We start from the raw sequence: 19,621 nt of genomic DNA, 5'->3' as shown, positions 1-19,621 counted from the left end.
TTCTTGGCAACTACCTTTTTACTTTATGTTTTGAGGATTCTGACTTATTTAGATACTTCATATGAGTGAATTATACAGTATTTGTCCATTTGTGACTGGCTTATTTCACTTAGCATAATGTCCTTAAGCTTCATTCATGTTGTAACATGCCCTTTTTTTAAGGGCACATAAAATTCCATTATGTGCATATACCACATTTTCTTTATCCAATTACCTGTTATTTCCTCCTGTTGGCTATTGTGAATAATGCTGCAATGAACATGGGTGTGCAAATATCTCTGAGATCTGCTTTGAAGCCTTTTGGATATATACCCAAAAGGGGGATTGCTGGATCATATGATAGTTCTATTTTTAATGTTTTGAGAAACTCCATACTGTTTTTCATAACAGCTGTATAATTTACTTTCCCACCACCAGTGCATAAGGACCCAAACTTCTCTGCATCCTTGTCAACACTTGTTATTTCCTGTTATTTTTATAATGGCTATCCTGATGGGTGTGAGGTGATATCTCATTGTGAGTTTTATTTACATTTCCCTAGTGATTAATGATGTTGAGCATATTTTCATGTACTTAATAACCATTCATATATCTTCTTTGGAGAAATGTCTATTTAAATCCTTTGCCCATTTTTAAATTGGATTATTTGGGGTTTTTCTTGTTGTTAAGTTGTACAAGTTCCTTATATATTCTGGATATTGACCCCTTATCAGATATACGACTTGCAACTCTTTTCTCCCATTCCATAGGTTGCCTTTTCTCTCTGTTGACTGTTACTTTGATGTGTAAAAAAACTTAAGTTTTATGTAGTACTATTTGTCTATTTTTTATTTTGTTGCCTGTGCTTTTGGTATCATATCCAAGAAATTATTGCCAAATCCAATTGTTGGCGTATAATTGTTCATAATGGCATTTACATTTTAAGAAATTGCTGATAGTGAAGGACTTACTGTTGCCATTTTGTTCATTGTGTTCTGTTTCACTTGTAGCTTTTTTTGCCCCCCCCTTTTTTCTTTTGATAATTTCTTTTGTGTTTCATTAATTTTTTTTTGTGGTCACAGATTTTGATTCCCTTCTCATTTCCTTTTCTTTACAGTCTTTGTCCATTTTCTGTTGCTATAACGAATACTTGAGACCAGGTAATTTATTTTTTAAAAAGAGGTTTGTTTAGCTCACAGTTCTTGATGCTGGGAAGTTCAAGATCAAACAGCTGCATCTGACGAGGGCCTCATGCTGTGTCATAACATGGAGGATGGCATCACATGGTGGTTATGCATGTGAGAGCACTGAGCGGGTACACACACAAGACAGAAAACATGAGGGGTGACCTCACTTTATAACAACCCACTCTTGCGGTAACTAATCCAGTCGCTGAAGAGCAATAATTCACTCCTGTGAAGGCTTGTGACCCAAATGCCTCTTAAAGTTCCCACCAGTTCTCAACACCATTACATGGGGAACAAGCCTTAACATGAGTTTCAGTGGGGGATAAACCATATTCAAATCATAGCACTTACATTCTATAGTTACTGTCTTTGTGGTAACCATTGCAATTACGTGAAACATAACCTCTTAATGTTTTAACAATCTACTTTTAACGAGTACCATGTGGTGGTTTCCTGATTAAAGCCCCTTAATTCGGAAAAACTGCTTGCTTTCTTGTTTGCCTGTTCTCTTACATAGGTGTGTCTCCATAGATAAATTAGGGGAAAATCTGTCCCTTTGTATTTCAAAAAGGGCAAAGAAAGTTGTAATTAGATTTCTCCATAGACACACTCTTTCCTCCCTGGGGGAAACTAATAAGAAGAGGGTATAACACTTTCCCTAGCTAGAATTCCCTACAGAAGTTTGCCTTTGGACTGCAAAGAAAATGGCTCTTTCATTCTTAATCATCAGATAAGTCATTCAGTACCATTGGGACAATTGTAGATTCAGATCTTTTGGCAGAAGACTGGAAGAATATGGGTAATATCATAACAATCTATTTTAAGCTGATAACAACTTAGCTTCAATTGCATCTAAAACTCTGCCTCTTTACATCTCAGTCCACCCCACCTTTATGTTACTGATGACTCAAATTACCTTTTTTATATTGCATATCCATTACCATAGATTTATAATTACTTTCTATGCTTTTGTTTTTTGAATTCTATGAGATTTAGAAGAGATTTACACACATTACAATACTACAAGATTCTATATTTATCTATATATTTACCAGAGAATTTAATATTTTCTTCTTTTTTTTTTTTTGAATTGCATTTTATCCCTTTACCTCAACTTCAGGGACTCCCTTCAGCATTTCTTGTAGGTCAGGACTAGTGGTGATAAACTCCCTCAAATTTTATTTATCTGGGAAAGTTGTAGTTTCATCTTTATTTTTGAAGGACGGTTTTGTTGGATCTAGCATTCTTAGTTGGCAGGTTTTTTCTTCCAACACAGGCATATCTCATTTTATTGCACTTTATTTTATTGTGCTTCACAGATATTACATTTTGTACAAATTGAAGGTGTGTGGCAACCCTGTGTCAAGCAAATCTTTTGGCACCATTTTTCCAATAGCACATGCTTACTTTGTGTCTCTGTGTCACATTTTGATAATTCTTAAAACATTTCAAACTTTATTATTAGCAGTAGCATATCTGTTATTGTGATCTGTGATCAGTGATCTTTGATGTTACTATTGTAATTGTTTTGGGGTGTCATGAAAAGACAGCAAACTTAATTGATCCATCTTGTGTGTGTTCTCACTCCTCCACCAACTGGCTATTCCCCATCTCTCTTTTCCTCAGGCCTCCCTATTCCCTGAGACATGAAAACATTGAAATTAGGCCAATTGATAATCTTACAACAATAGCCTCTAAGTGTTCTAGTGAAAGGAAGAGTCATATGTCTCTTGCTTTAAATAAAATGCTAGAAATGATTAAGGTTAGTGAGGAAGACATGTCAAAGGCTGAGATGGGCTAAAGACTGGTCCTCTTGTACCAAACAGCCAAGTTTTAAATGCACAGAAAAATTTCTTGAAGAAAATTAAAAGTGCTACTCCAGTGAACACATAAAGCAAAACCACTTTATTGCTGATGTGGAGAAAGTTTGAGTGGTCTGGATAGATCAAACCAGCCACGACATTCCCGAAGCCAAAGCCTAATTCAGAACAAGGCTAACTCTCTTCTGTACTATGGAGGAAGGCTGAGAGAGGTCAGGAAGCTGCAGAAGAAAAGTTTGAAGCTAGCAGAAGTTGGTTCATGAGGTTTAAGGGAAGAAGCCATCTGCATAACATAAAAGTGCAAGTGTTGATGTAGAAGCTGCAGCAAGTTATCCAGAAGATCTAGCTAAGATCATTGAAGAAGGTGGCTACACTAAACAACAGCTTTTCAATGTAGATAAAACAGGCTTCTATTGAAAGGAGATGCCATCTGGGACTTTCACAGTTAGAGAGGAGAAGTCAATGCCTAGCTTCAAAGCTTCAAAGGACAGCTGACTCTCTTGTTAGGGGCTAATGCAGCTGGTGGCTTTAAGTTGAAGCCAATGCTTATTTACCATTTTGGAAATTCTAGAGCTTTTAAGAATCATGCTAAATCTGATCTGCCTGTGCTCTATAAATTGAACAACAAAGCCTGGATGACAGGACATCTGCTTACAGCATAGTTTACTGAATATTTTAAGCTCACTATTGAGACATGCTACTCAGAAAAAAAGATTCATTTCAAAATATTATTGCTCATTGACAGTAAGCCTGGTCACCCAAGAGTTCTGATGGAGATGTACAAGGAGATGAATGTTGTTTTCATGCCCACTAGCACAACATCCATTCTGCAGCCCATGGATCAAGAAATAATTTCAATTTTCAAATCTTATTATTTAAGAAATACATTTTGTTAGGCTATAGCTGCCATAGATAGTGATTCTTCTGATGGATCTGGGCAAAGTAAATGTAAATCTTCTGGAAAGGATTCACCATTCTGGATGCCATTAAGAACATTTGTGATTCATGAGAGGTTAGAATATCAACATTAACAAGAGTTTAGAAAAAGTTGTTTTCAACTTCATGAATGACTGTGAGGGGCTTAACACTTCATTGGAGGAAGTGACTTCATACATGGAAATAGCAAGATAACCAGAATTAGAAGTGGATCCTGAAGATCTAACCGAACTGCTGTAAACTCATTTTAAAACTTGAATGTGGACATGAGCCCCCTGAGGCCCCAGAGCTATCTTTTTGGTTGTGAACTAAAGGTCGACAAAGATTATCACTTTAAGGTGGATAATGATGAAAATGAGCACCAGTTATCTTTAATAACGGCCAGTTTAGGGGCTGCTACAAAGGATGAATTGCACATTGTTGAAGCAGAGGCAATGAATTATGAAGGCATTCCTGTTAAAGTGACACTGTCAACTTTGAAAATGTCTATACAGCCAATGGTTTCCTCTGGGGGCTTTGAAATCACACCACCAGTGGTCTTACGGCTGAAGTGTGGTTCAGGGCCAGTGCATATTAGCGGACAGCACTTAGGAGGAAGATGCAGAGCCAGAAGATGAAGAGGAGGAGGATGTGAAACTCTTAAGTATATCTGGAAAGCGGTCTGCCCCTGGAGGTGGTAGCAAGTTTCCAGAGAAAAAAGTAAAACTTGCTGCTGATGCAAATGATGATGAAGATGACGATGAAGAAGAAGATGATGATGATTTTGACGATAAGGAAACTGAAGAAAAAGTGCCAGTGAAGAAATATATATGAGATACTCCAGCCAAAAATGCACAGAAGTCAAATCAGAATGGAAAGGACTCAAAACCATCATCAACACCAAGATCAAAAGGACAAGAATCCTTCAAAAAAAAAAAAAGAAAAAAACTCCTAAAACACCAAAAGGACCTAGTTCTGTAGAAGACATTGAAGCAAAAATGTGGGTCCCCATTCCAAGATGGCCAAATAGGAACAGCTCCGGTCTGCAGCTCCCAGTGTGATTGGTGCAAAAGAGGGTGATTTCTGCATTTCCAACTGAAGTACCTGGTTCATCTAATTGGGACAGGTTAGACAGTGGGTGCAGCCCATGGAGGGTGAGCCAAAGCAGGGCAGGGCATCACCTCACCCGGGAAGTGCAAGGGGTCAGGGGATTTCCCTTACCTAGCCGAGGGAAGCCATGACAGACTGTACCTGGAAAATCAGGACACTCCCACCCAAATACTGCACATTTCAAATGGTCTTAGCAAATGGCATACCAGGAGATTATATCCCGTGCCTGGCTCAGTGGGTCCCACGCCCACGGAGACTTGCTCACTGCTAGAGCAGCAGTCTGAGATTGACCTGTGAGTCAGCAGCCTAGCAGGGGGAGGGGCATCCACCATTGCTGAGGCTTGAGTAGGTAAACAAAGTGGCCAGGGAAGCTCGAACTGGGCAGAGCCCACCGCAGCTCTGCAAGGCCTGCTGCCTCTATAGAGCCCACCCCTGGGGGCAGGGCATAGCTGAACAAAAGGCAGCAGAAACCTCTGCAGACTTAAACGTCCCTGTCTGACAGCTCTGAAGAGAGCAGTGGTTCTTTCAGCATGGTGTTTGAGCTCTGAGCTCTGAGCTCTGAGCTCTGAGAATGGACAGACTGCCTCCTCAAGTGGGTCCCTGACCCCCATGTAGCCTAACTGGGAGATACCTCTCAGTAGGGGCTGACCGACACCTCATACAGGAGGTGTCATAGAGGAAGGATCAGGCAGCAATATTTGCTGTTCTACAGCCTCTACTGGTGATACCCAGGCAAACAGGGTATGGAGTGGAACTCTAGCAAACTCCAACAGACCTGCAGCTGAGGGACCTGACTGTTAGAAGCAAAACTAACAAACAGAAAGGGATAGCAACATGAACAAAAAAGACATCCACACCAAAACCCCATCTGTAGGTCACCAGCATCAAAGACCAAAGGTAGATAAAACCACAAAGATGAGGAGAAACCAGAGCAGAAAAGCTGAAAATTCTAAAAACCAGAGCACCTCTTCTCCTCCGAAGGATCACAGCTTGTCACCAGCAATGGAACAAAGCTAGATGGAGAATGACTTTGATGAGCTGACAGAAGTAGGCTTCAGAAGGTCGGTAATAACAAACTTCTCTGAGCTAAAGGAGGATGTTCGAACCCATTGCAAGGAAGCTAAAAACCTTGAAAAAATATTAGACGAATGGCTAACTAGAATAAACAGTGTAGAGAAGCCCTTAAATGACCTGATGGAGCTGAAAACCATGGCACGAGAACTACATGACGCATGCAAAAGCTTCAATAGCCGATTTGATCAACTGCAAGAAAGGGTATCAGTGATGGAAGATCGAATTTTTTTATTATTATTATTATACTTTAAGTTTTAGGGTACATGTGCACAATGTGCAGGTTAGTTACATTTGTATACATGTGCCATGCTGGTGTGCTGCACCCATTAACTCGTCATTTAGCATTAGGTATATCTCCTAAAGCTATGCCTCACCCCTCCCCCCACCCCACAACAGTCCCCAGAGTGTGATGTTCCCCTTCCTGTGTCCATGTGTTCTCATTGTTCAATTCCCACCTATGAGTGAGAATATGTGGTGTTTGATTTTTTGTTCTTGCGATAGTTTACTGAGAATGATGATTTCCAATTTCATCCATGTCCCTACAAAGGACATGAACTCATCATTTTTTATGGCTGCATAGTATTCCATGGTGGATATGTGCCACATTTTCTTAATCCAGTCTATCATTGTTGGACATTTGGGTTGGTTCCAAGTCTTTGCTATTGTGAATAGTGCCGCAATAAACATATGTGTGCATGTGTCTTCATAGCAGCATGATTTATAGTCCTTTGGGTATATACCAAGTAATGGGATGGCTGGGTCAAATGGTATTTCTAGTTCTAGATCCCTGAGGAATCGCCACACTGACTTCCACAAGGGTTGAACTAATTTACAGTCCCACCAACAGTGTAAAAGTGTTCCTACTTCTCCACATCCTCTCCAACACCTGTTGTTTCCTGACTTTTTAATGATTGCCATTCTAACTGGTGTGAGATGGTATCTCATTGTGGTTTTGATTTGCATTTCTCTGATGGCCAGTGATGGTGAGCATTTTTTCATGTTTTTTGGCTGCATAAATGTCTTCTTTTGAGAAGTGTCTGTTCATGTCCTTCACCCACTTTTTGATGGGGTTGTTTGTTTTCTTCTTGTAAATTTGTTTGAGTTCATTGTAGATTCTGGATATTAGCCCTTTGTCAGATGAGTAGGTTGCGAAAATTTTCTCCCATTTTTTAGGTTGCCTGTTCACTCTGATGGTAGTTTCTTTTGCTGTGTAGAAGCTCTTTAGTTTAATTAGACCCCATTTGTCAATTTTGTCTTTTGTTGCCATTGCTTTTGGTGTTTTAGACATGAAGTCCTTGCCCATGCCTATGTCCTGAATGGTAATGCCTAGGTTTTCTTCTAGGGTTTTTATGGTTTTAGGTCTAACGTTTAAGTCTTTAATCCATCTTGAATTAATTTTTGTATAAGGTGTAAGGAAGGGATCCAGTTTCAGCTTTCTACATATGGCTAGCCAGCTTTCCCAGCACCATTTATTAAATAGGGAATCCTTTCCCCATTGCTTGTTTTTTTCAGGTTTGTCAAAGATCAGATAGTTGTAGATATGCAGTGTTATTTCTGAGGACTCTGTTCTGTTCCATTGATCTATATCTCTGTTTTGGTACCAGTACCATGTTGTTTTGGTTACTGTAGCCTTGTGGTATAGTTTGAAGTCAGGTAGCGTGATGCCTCCAGCTTTGTTCTTTTGGCTTAGGATTGACTTGGCAATGAATTAATGAAATAAAGTGAGAGGAGAAATTTAGAGAAAAAAGAGTAAAAAGAAATGAACAAAGCCTCCAAGAAATATGGGACTATGTGAAAAGACCAAATCTACGTTTGATTGGTGTACCTGAAAGTGATGGGGAAAATGGAACCAAGTTGGAAAACACTCTTCAGGGTATTATCTAGGAGAACTTCCCCAACCTAGCAAGGCAGGCCAACATTCAAATTCAGGAAATACACAGAACATTACAAAGATACTGCTCGAGAAGAGCAACCCCAAGACACATAATTGTCAGATTCACCAAGGTTGAAATAAAGGAAAAAGTGTTAAGGGCAGCCAGAGAGAAAGGTTGGGTTACCCACAAAGTGAAGCCCATCAGACTAACAGCGAATCTCTTGACAGAAACTCTACAAGCCAGAAGAGAGTGGGGGCCAATATTCAACATTCTTAAAGAAAATAATTTTCAACCCACAGTTTCATATCCAGCCACACTAAGCTTCATAAGTGAAGGAGAAATAAAATCCTTTACAGACAAGCAAATGCTGAGAGATTTTGTCACCACCAGGCCTGCCTTATAAAAGCTCCCAAAGGAAGCACTAAACATAGAAAGGAACAACCGGTACCAGCCACTGCAAAAACATGCCAAATTGTAAAGACCATTGATGCTAGCAAGAAACTGCATCAACTAACGGGCAAAATAACCAGCTAACATCATAATGGTGGGAACAAATTCACACATAACAATATTAACCTTAAATGTAAATGGGCTAAATGCCCCAATTAAAAGACACAGACTGGCAAATTGGATAGTCAGTGTGCTGTATTCAGGAGACCCATCTCATGAGCAGAGACACACATAGGCTCAAAATAAAGGGATAGAGGAAGATCTACCAAGCAAATGGAAAGAAAAAAAAAAAGCAGGGGTTACAATCCTAGTCTCTGATAAAACAGACTTTAAACCAACAAAGATCAAAAGAGACAAAGAAGGCCATTACATAATGGTAAAGGGATCAATTCAAAAAGAAGAACTAACTATTCTAAATATATATGCACCCAATTCAGGAGCACCCAGATGCATAAAGCAAGTCCTTAGAGACCTACAAAGAGGCTTAGACTCCCACACAATAATAATGGGAGACTTTAACACCCCACTGTCAATATTAGGCAGATCAACGAGACAGAAGGTTAACAAGGATATCCAGGACTTGAATTCAGCTCTGCACCAAGCAGACCTAATAGACATCTACAGAATTCTCCACCCCAAATCAACAGAATATACATTCTTCTAAGCACCACATTGCACTTTTTCCAAAATTGACCACATAGTTGGAATTAAAGCACTCCTCAGCAAATGTAAAAGAACAGAAATCACAACAAACTGTCTCTCAGACCACAGTGCAATCAAATTAGAACTCACGATTAAGAAACTCACTCAAAACTGCACAACTTCATGGAAAATGAACAACCTGCCCCTGAATGACTACTGGGTAAATAACGAAATGAAGGCAGAAATAAAGATGTTCTTTGAAACCAATGAGAACAAAGACACAACGTACCAGAATCTCTGGGACACATTTAAAGCAGTGTGTAGAGGGAAATTTATAGCACTAAATGCCCACAAGAGAAAGCAGGAAAGATCTAAAATTGACACCCTAACATCACAATTAAAAGAACTGGAGAAACAAGAGCAAACAAATTCGAAAGCTAGCAGAAGGCAAGAAATAACTAAGATCAGAGCAGAACTGAAGGAGATAGAGACACAAAAAACCCTTCAAAAAAATCAATGAATCCAGGAACTTGTTTTTTGAAAAGATAAACAAAATTGATAGACTGTTAGCAAGACTAATAAAGAAGAAAAGAGAGAAGAATCAAATAGATACAATAAAAAATGATAAAGGGGATATCACCACTGGTCCCACAGAAATACAAACTACCATCAGAGAATATTATAAACACCCCTATGCAAATAAACTAGAAAATCTAGAAGAAATGGATAAATTCCTGGACACATACACCCTCCCAAGACTAAACCAGGAAGAAGTTGAATCTTTGAATAGACCAATAAGAGGCTCTGAAATTGAGGCAATAATTAGTAGCCTACCAACCAAAAAAAGGCCAGGACCAGATGGACTCACAGCCAAATTCTACCAGAGGTACAAAGAGGAGCTGGTATCATTCCTTCTGAAACTATTCCAATCAATAGAAAAAGAGGGAATCCTCCCTAACTCATTTTATGAGGCCAGCATCATCCTGATACCAAAGCCTGGCAGAGACACAACAAAAAAAGAGAATTTTAGACAAATATCCCTGATTAACATTGGTGCAAAAATCCTCAATAAAATACTGGCAAACCGAATCCAGCAGCCCATCAAAAAGCTTTTCCATCACGATCAAGTCAGCTTCATCCCTAGGATGCAAGGCTGGTTCAACATACGCAAATCAATAAACATAATCCATCACATAAACAGAACCAAGGACAAAAACCACATGATTATCTCAATAGATGCAGAAAAGGCCTTTGACAAAATTCAACAGCCCTTCATGCTAAAAACTCTCAATAAACTAGGTATTGATGGAACGTTTCTCAAAATAATAAGAGCTATTTATGACAAACCCACAGCCAATATCACACTGGGCAGGCAAAAACTGGAAGCATTCCCTTTGAACAGTGGCACAAGACAAGGATGCCCTCTCTCACCACTCCTATTCAACGTAGTGTTGGAAGTTCTGGCCCAGGGCAATCAGGCAAGAGAAAGAAATAAAGGATATTCAGTTAGGAAAAGAAGAAGTCAAGTTGTCCCTGTTTGCAGATGACATGATTGTGTATTTAGAAAACTCCATTGTCTCAGCCCAAAATCTCCTTAAGCTGATAAGCAACTTCAGCAAAATCTCAGGATACAAAATCAATGTGCAAAAATTACAAGCATTCCTATACACCAACAGCAGACAGAGAGGCAAATCATGAGTGAACTCCCATTCACAATCGCTACAAAGAGAATAAAATACCTGGGAATCCAACTTACAAGGGATGTGAAGGACCTCTTCAAGGAGAACCACAAACCACTGCTCAACGAAATAAAAGAGGACACAAACAAATTGAGGAACATTCCATGCTCATGGATAGGAAGAATCAATATAGTGAAAATGGCCATACTGCCCAAGGTAATTTATAGATTCAATGACATCCCCATCAAGCTACCAATGATTTTCTTCACAGAATTGGAAAAAACTACTTTAAAGTTCATATGGAACCAAAAAAGAGCCTGCATTGCCAAGACAATCCTAAGCCAAAAGAACAAAGCTGGAGGCATCATGCTACCTGACTTTGAACTATACTACAAGGCTACAGTAACCAAAACAGCATGGTACTGGTACCAAAACAGAGAGATAGACCAATGGAACAGAACAGAGGCCTCAGAAATAACACATATACAACCATCTGATCTTTGACAAACCTGACAAAAACAAGAAATGGGGAAAGGATTCCCTATTTAATAAATGGTGCTGGGAAAACTGGCTAGCCATATGTAGAAAGCTGAAACTGGATCCCTTCCTTACACCTTATACAAAATTAATTCAAGATGGATTAAAGACTTAAACATTAGACCTAAAATCATTGAGGAGTGACAAGGTTTGAAACATATGGCATCAGAGGCTAGTCTGTGGAAAATTCTTCACACATCTAAAATTTTTTTTTTTTTTTTTTTTTTGAGATGCAGTCTCGCTCTGTCACCCAGGCTGCAGTGCAGTGGCGTGACTTGGGCTTACCGCAACCTCTGCCTCCTGAGTTCAAACGATTCTCCTGCCTCAGCCTCCCAAGTAGCTGGGACTACAGATGCATGCCACCACACCTGGCTGATTTTTGTATTTTTAGTAGAGACGGGGTTTCACTGTGTTGGCCAGGCTGGTCTCAAACTCCTGACCTCGTGATCCACCAGACTTGGCCTCCCAAAGTGCTGGGATTACAGGCGCGAGCCACCGTGCCTGGCCTCAGAAATTTCTTTATGCTGTACAGTCCAGCTGCCAGCTTTTTGAACTGTGGGCATATGCCACCTGACTCTAAAGACTGGCTGCTAGCTTTTGGATCTTTGGGAAGATTTTTTTGCTCTGTAATCCAACCCCTGGCCTTCTGTGCTTTGGGAGATCTCTCTCCACCCTGATTCCTGTCCCTAGCGGTGAAGCGCCAAGTCAGTATATTCACTGAAAGACCAGAGTGTCTGTGAGCGGCTTTCTCAGTTCTCCTTTCCTGTTCCCAGCTTGAGCAGACTCTGCGTGTCTTTCCTCAGGAAGGTCTTTCTCAGCCCTCCCGTCCTGTACCATCTCAGGCAGCCTCCGAGAGGGCCCAGTTTCTCAGAGGGTTTCTCTCAGTTAACGACCCTGTCCTCAGCAGGCCCTGTGTGTGTCCGCCTGAGGAGAGAGTCTCTCGATTCTCTGCCCTCAACCTTCACACCCTGGGAAGGTCTGTGTGCGGCTTGGTGAGCAGGTGCAGACTCTCTTCACGGCTGGGGCTTGTTGGGACCCTGGCCCAGTATGCTAGCCCACACTGGTTTCTTTTTGCCCTGATCAAGGGTGGCCTCCTTTCCCTCCTCTGAAAGTGGCTGTAATAAGTGGCTGTAAAAGTAATAAGTGACTTATTACTTTGAATTACTTATTACTTTCTGGAATTTTAATTAACTTTTTTTTGTTTTGCTTTGTTCTGTTTGCAGCCTCACTTCTGCTCTCTGATGGCTTTTAAAAACTATGCTGCTGTAGGTGTTCCAGCTGTCACGTGATGTTATAATGAGAGCCATTGTTCTCGCAGGATTTTTTAAGTGGGAGCAGAACGCCCCCAGTTGTTTTTTTATTATGTTCGGGACATTGTGCTTGCAAAACTGTAGGAATAATTGAGGCCTGGGATGATGTCATTTTCTTCCAGAGATGATTTTTATTTGCTTCTTCCAAGCCTAACAAGCCTAGGAGTCCTGGCAGTTGGCAGTCTGGAGTAAGTTTAATCCAGCTTTAAAAATTGAGGTTTTTCTGGGCCGCCCAGATGACTGGAAGCTGGGCTGCAGCATGCAGGGAATAGATGACCTGCTCTTGGGATGCAGCTGTTTTGGATTCCAACCCACAGTATGTGTCAGGGCGGGGTGTGGGGTGTTATCAGGGCCCCCACCTTGTTGGGTTCTAGACTCCAATTTTTTTTTTTTTTTTTGACGGAGTCTCGCTCTGTCACCCAGGCTGGAATGCAGTGGTGTGATCTTGGCTCACTGCAATCTCCGCCTCCCAGGTTCAAGCTATTCTCCTGCCTCAGCTTCATGAGTAGCTGGGATTACAGGCATGCGCCACCATATGCGGATAATTTTTGTATTTTTAGTAGAGATGGGGTTTCACCATGATGGTCAGGCTGGTCTCGAACTCCTGACCTTGTGATCCACCCGCCTCAGCCTCCCAAAGTGCTGGGATTACAGGCATGAGCCACCGCACCCGGAGACTCCAACTTTTATCCCCTAACCCCATGTGGCTCTCATGAATAATGTTCAACCTCTCAGCTGTCTTTTCTTGATTGGCAAATATTGTTAGGGCAAAAGTGGCCCAAATGCAGCTCACCTGTCAGGATATCTCCTTTCTTCCAGATCTTAGCCCAGGATTCTGTACTATTTTGTCAGGGCTCCTATGCTTTCAAGCAAGCATTCAGCTCACCTCGCTGTCGTTAGCAGGAGGGTTGGTCCAAATTAGCTAATTTGCTATTGCCAGAAGCTGCCATTTCTGTATCTTAGTTTATTCTTTCAAAAACTCAATCTTTGACAGCTGAGAGCAGTATTTAAAAATTTCTCTTCTCCTATATGATTTGTGGTTTAGGCAACTCCTGAATTTTTGATATATTTCACATTTTATCTTTTGAGATAGCATTATTTAATGTCTTAAGGTTTATAATGGTTATAAACACATGGTGAATATTTTATGCCTTCTATTTCCCAGCCATTGCTTTTTTGCCTTAAATTTTATGTTCTGTTTTTTGTGTAAATTTCATTTACTTTGTATATCTTTGCCTATATTATTATTTTGTAACCATTCAAAAATATTTTGCTTTAAACCTGTGTTACAAAAACATTCACATTGCTTATCATTACTAGCATGATTTACCTACTGTAATTTTATGTTACACATTATATATCTTTTGTTCCTCTTTATTATTTTCTTGTCTTTTGCTATATTAATCCATTTTTTTCTTACTCTTTCTCTCTAGGTTCTTGGGAATTTTCCATTCAGCTTTTATTCTATTAGTGGATGGATACCTTTTATTTATTTTTTATCTTTTTATTTTTGAGACAGGTTCTTTCCCTGTTGCCCAGGCTGGAGTGCAGTGACTCAATTTTGGCTCACTGCAGGCTTGGCTTCCTGGGCTCAAACCTCCGAGGAACTGGGACTACCAGCTTGGCACGCACCATCTTGCCCGGCAACTTATCTTTTTTGTAGAGATGATGGGGGTGGGGGGTGGTTCTCAATATGTTGCCCAGGCTGGTCTCAAACTCCTGGGCTCAAGCAATCCTCCCACCTTGGCCTTCCAAAATGCTGGGATTATAGGGGTGAGCTACTGCACCTGGCTGATACCTTTTATTTTTAAAATCTCTTAACTTCCTTTTTTTTTTTTTTTAGATGGAGTCTCGCTCTGTCGCCCAGGCTGGAGTGCAGTGGCACACTTTCGGCTCACTGCAACCTCCGCCTCCCAGGTTCAAGTGATTCTCCTGTCTCAGCCTTCCAAGTAGCTGGGATCACAGGCGTACGCTGCCACGCCTGGCTAATTTTTTAAAAATTTTTTAGTATTTATTGATCATTCTTGGGTGTTTCTCGGAGAGGGGGATTTGGCAGGTACATAGGACAATAGTGGAGAGAAGGTCAGCAGATAAACATGTGAACAAAGGTCTCTGGTTTTCCTAGGCAGAGGACCCTGCGGCCTTCCGCAGTGTTTGTGTCCCTGGGTGCTTGAGATTAGGGAGTGGTGATGACTCTTAACGAGCATGCTGCCTTCAAGCATCTGTTTAACAAAGCACATCTTGCACCGCCCTTAATCCATTTAACCCTGAGTTGACACAGCACATGTTTCAGAGAGCACAGGGTTGGGGGTAAGGTTATAGATTAACAGCATCCCAAGGCAGAAGAATTTTTCTTAGTACAGAACAAAATGGAGTCTCCTATGTCTACTTCTTTCTACACAGACACAGTAACAATCTGATCTCTCTTTCTTTTCCCCACATTTCCCCCTTTTGTATTAGACAAAACTGCCATCGTCATCATGGCCCGTTCTCAATGAGCTGTTGGGTACACCCCCCAGACGGGGCGGCCAGGCAGAGGCGCCCCCCACCTCCCAGACAGGGCGGCTGCGGGCGGGGGCGCCCCCCACCTCCCAGAAGGGGCGGCTGGCCCAGGTAATTTTTTGTATTTTAGTAGAGACGGGGTTTCACCGTGTGGCGTAGGCTGGTCTCGAACTGGTGAGCTCAGGCCATCTGCCCGCCTCGGCCTCCCAAAATGCTGGGATTACAGGCGTGAGCCACCGTGCCCGGCCTAAATGTCTTAACATCAAGAATAAGGCCATATTGATCAATAAGATACATGCATACTATTTTGCCACCTCTCACTTTTTATTAATAGTATACTCTTTCTTTGCTACCTCCCAGTTTTTGTCAAATTGTGATACAAAAACCCCAATTTATAATCATGAAATATTTATTATATTTAGTTTTAATAATAATGATTAGTGTTTCATATTATATTAATTATAATTATTTCATTCCTTTAGTTTTATTGATTTGATTGTTCTTTGCCTTTTCTTTTACATTTTTTCTGTTGAATTATTTATTTTGATTCGTTTCTTAGCTGGCAGGACTATGTCCTCAAGTACTATTTTTCAAAAAGGGCTTATAGAAGAGCTCTCCCATCCCCAATGGAGTTGGCTAACATCCTGTACCAGTTACCAATTTATTACTCTCTGGCTCCAAACGTTTCTCCCTTGCCAGCGGGCACAGTGTTAAACTGTGTCAGTAGAGGGCGCTAGAGGACAGAGAGAAGAAGAGACTTCTCTTGCGGTTTCTTTAAGCTTTCCTTCCTACTTGCTTTTGGGACTCTGAACCCCCGGGGTTCTCAGCTCAGTTTCAGGGCACTTCCGCAGGCATCTTCACGGCTAGTTCTGTGGGTGTCCCACTTAGTTTCCCAGTGGCGAGTTCAGCCGCACCGTCTTGGGTGGATTCCTGGTGGAGTCGACTTGACCCCGCCAGTTTCCTGCGAAGTCCCGCATGCGCACTTCCCCGGGGGCAGCTTCCCAGCAAGTTCTGCGTGAGTCCTAGGTGGCTTTGCCAGGAGTTCAGCGCATCCCCCAACAGCAACTTCCGGAGGAATTTTGTGGGCACCCCAGCAGGGGGCTTCCAGCCCCCGAGCCGTGGCCTGCCGTTCTCTTCCCCACAATGTTCGCTCTCTGACTGTGGCCCGGTTCTGTCCAGGGACAACCCGGAGAACTCGTCTGCCCTCAATGGGCTGCAACGCACTTTCTCCAGCAAGGACTGAACCCCAGTCTTGGAGAGCTAGCCTTCTTCACGTTCGTTCTTTCTTTTTGGGTTCTCCCCCACCCCTGCGAGATCATCTAACATTCCTCTTTATTCCCACTGCACCATTAATTTCTGTCCTGACTGATTCACAACCCCGAGTTCCGAAGCAAGGGCAAGCTGTGGGGCGCTTCTTGCCGTCTCTACTCAAAACGGAAAAAGCTGGCCAGGCGCGGTGGCTCACGTCTGTAATCCCAGCACTTTGGGAGACTGAGACAGGAGGATCGCTTGAGCCCGGGAGTTCAAGATCAGTCTGGACAACGTAAGGAGACCCTGTCTCTTCAAATATATATATATATGTATGTATATACACACACACACATACACACACATATGTATATATGTATATATGTGTGTATATATGTATATATGTGTATATAATTATATATACACACATATATGTGTATATATGTATATAATTATATATACACACATATATGTGTATATATGTATATAATTATATATACACACATATATGTGTATATATGTAAAATTAGCCAGGCATGGTGGTGCATACCTATGGTCTCAGCTACTCAGGAGGCTGAGGCAGGAGGATCGCCTGAGCCCTGGGGTGTTGAGGCTGTGGTGAGCTGTGATGGTGCCACTGCACTCCAGCCTGGGGCAGGGACTGAGACCCCATCTCAAAAAATAAAAATAAAAAGAATGGAAAGAACAATGACATCTTGATGCTATTAACACCTCTGAATATTTCACTGGTTTCTAGAATCCACACAAAACAGGAATCCTACAGAATGATGGCTTGCAGAGGACATTGTAACAGGGCAGTCAGACCAGTTGGAGAAGTGTGGTCTGTCCTATAAAAACGTGCTCCTTCCTGACTTCTACCCCATGTTGGTGGGCCCATGATCTCCTCCTAGATCTCTCAGCTGAAATCAGTCCTGTCCCTGTGTTTGGTGTCCTTCATACCTTCTCATGGCTGCCTCCCTGCCATGGCCCTGGCTCAGGCCCTGGTCACCTTGCCTAGGGTAGTGGCTTCCCTGGGAATGCCATCTTCACTCAATACTCCTTCTGGTTCTAGAGTGCCCTGCTCAAGGCCTCACCTCCCACGAAGCTTCCTGAACAGCTTAACTCACTGTTTCTTCCTGTTCTGCCCTCTCCTATTATCTGTGCAAATCTGAAGGCACTTTCTGCTCTGTCATGTACCTGATCTTTCCTGCCAGCCTAGACGGCTTTGATGAAAACTGCATCAGATAGCAGAGGAAACACTTATTTGTATGGAAGTGGCGTCCTCTGCTGGTAGAAGTATGTAATGACTGGAACTTTTCCCTAGCTGTGTAAAGGACCCTCACTACCCAAAGCTGAGACAACCAGTGATACCCAAGGAAACCCAGCTGCCCTTCTCTCTGCCCACCCCAGTCCCTAAGCATGTAAAATTCAATCCGCTGACTCACTCACCAGATTTCCACACCTCACTATTACACTAAGATGTTCCTGATGCTCCAGTCTCATGGATAATGGCAATCTTTAACATTAATTGGATATGCACTGTATATGCCAGGCACTGGGCTAATCTCTTCATCTGTATTATATTATTTAACCCTCATAGCAACTTCGTAAGGCAGACAAGTGGACCAGATTCCTTAAAAGCAGAGCCTGGGACAGATTTCATGCATATCTTCTTCTGTTGGGGAAGAACCCTCAGAAGAAAGAAAAGGAAGGAGAGTGGGGTGGGGAAGGAGGGAGCCAGGCTGTGGTGTCAGCTGTGGCTGAGCTGCGGCCTGATTTCACGGGGAGCCCTGAAGCATGTGCTACACCAGAGTTCATCTTGTCTTGAGGTTGGGGACTGGCCTTTCCTGCCCCTGTGTCAGACAAGCATTGGCTGCAAGCCCCAAGCAAGGCAGCTTCCATTCCCGGGGAAGTCTCTGCAGAGGGAATAACTGTGAACTGTTACCAGCCAAACCTCACAGCAGCCGGTGGGCAGGGATGGAGGGTTGCACCAGACCAGTAAAGGGGGTTTGGCTGGGCACTAATAGCAACCATGGTACTGTTATTTCTACTGTACAAATGCAGAATTATAATCTTCCGGGTTTGTAGATACTTTATAGATTTTGAGTGTTTTCATATTCATTACCTCATTCAATGTTACAGTAACCTTGAGAGGTAGTGATCATGATCCCCACTTTATGAACGAGAGTGAGAGGTGGGAGACTTCCTCAGGATTGTCCAGCCAATAAATATCTTCTCTGTTTATAAATAGCATCTTCCCAGATACATAGGCAGCTGTATTGGGTCCCAGTCCAACCTCTTCCCTGTGACATTCAGGCTCTGGTCATTTACCAAGGATCTTACAGCCCTTTTAACTCAAAACAGCCATGAAGCTGGCAACCTTCCTTGCTGAGACTAGGTACGAGGATACACCTCCTATCAGGTGAGGCCTTACCTTGCCTGCCTGACACTTTGCTGGGCTCAGAATGCTTCTCCAAATTCCCCCATGGAAAGAAGACACCCGGGCACTTCTCACCTGCTCCTGCTTCTGCAGTTCCCTTGGCAGTTTCCTTAGAGGTGTCCCAGCAAGCTAGAGTCTGTTAGAGGACATTGAGGGCCAGGCCAGAGAAGTTTAGAAAGAGTCCCAGGACTACCTGAGCACTGCCTTCACCTGCCACAGGGGTAGCTGTGCAGCCAGTCTTGTGGCAGAGGCTGGGGTTTCCTGGATCTTAGAAGTGTCACCTCTTCCACCCTCTCAGGGCCCTGGACTTTCGCCCTCAAGCTGCCTCTGGATCTAGCAAAGGCCCTGAGCCATCTTTGGAATGGATGAGTTCGAAAAGCTGCATTAGAGTGGCTCCCCTCCTTCAACGCCACCTCATCAGAGTTCTAAGGGATGCTTCACACCTAAGAGCTGATGAGGTACAGCAGGAGCACACAGGGGACCCAGAAACCTCGCATTGTGTTGAGAAACAGCTCACTGACTCAGGTTCAAATCCCCCACTCTATCACAGGGCATCTCAGTTAAGATGAGGTAGAAAAGAGAGTAACAGAAAATTCACAACAGCAGCTATTGTGTTGTTATTGAGTGGCCCTTGCCCTCATGGTCCAAGGTAGCACCTGCCTACCAAGTAGCAAAACAGAGGGAGGGACAAAGAAGAAGGAGCAGACAGCAGATGCACAACCTGTGTCTTAAGAAAGGTTCCCAGACACTGCTGCATAACGCGTCTACTTACTTCTCTTTGGCCAGAACTCAGTCATGTGACCACGCCTACCCACACAGGAGACTGGGAAATGCAGTCTTCATTCTGGGCAGCC

The 19,621-nt window shown here is 42.4% G+C and overlaps 1 pseudogene; it reads left to right on the top strand.

Moving 5' to 3' along the window:
• The first annotated feature begins 4,179 nt into the window (after positions 1-4,179).
• On the top strand, positions 4,180-16,322 carry LOC109028747 (nucleophosmin-like; annotated as a pseudogene).
• The last annotated feature ends 3,299 nt before the right edge of the window (positions 16,323-19,621 follow it).

Source organism: Gorilla gorilla, chromosome 1 (assembly GCF_029281585.2).
Source record: "Gorilla gorilla gorilla isolate KB3781 chromosome 1, NHGRI_mGorGor1-v2.1_pri, whole genome shotgun sequence".
NCBI classification, from domain to species: domain Eukaryota; kingdom Metazoa; phylum Chordata; class Mammalia; order Primates; family Hominidae; genus Gorilla; species Gorilla gorilla.
This window is presented reverse-complemented; position numbering and strand designations above follow the sequence as displayed.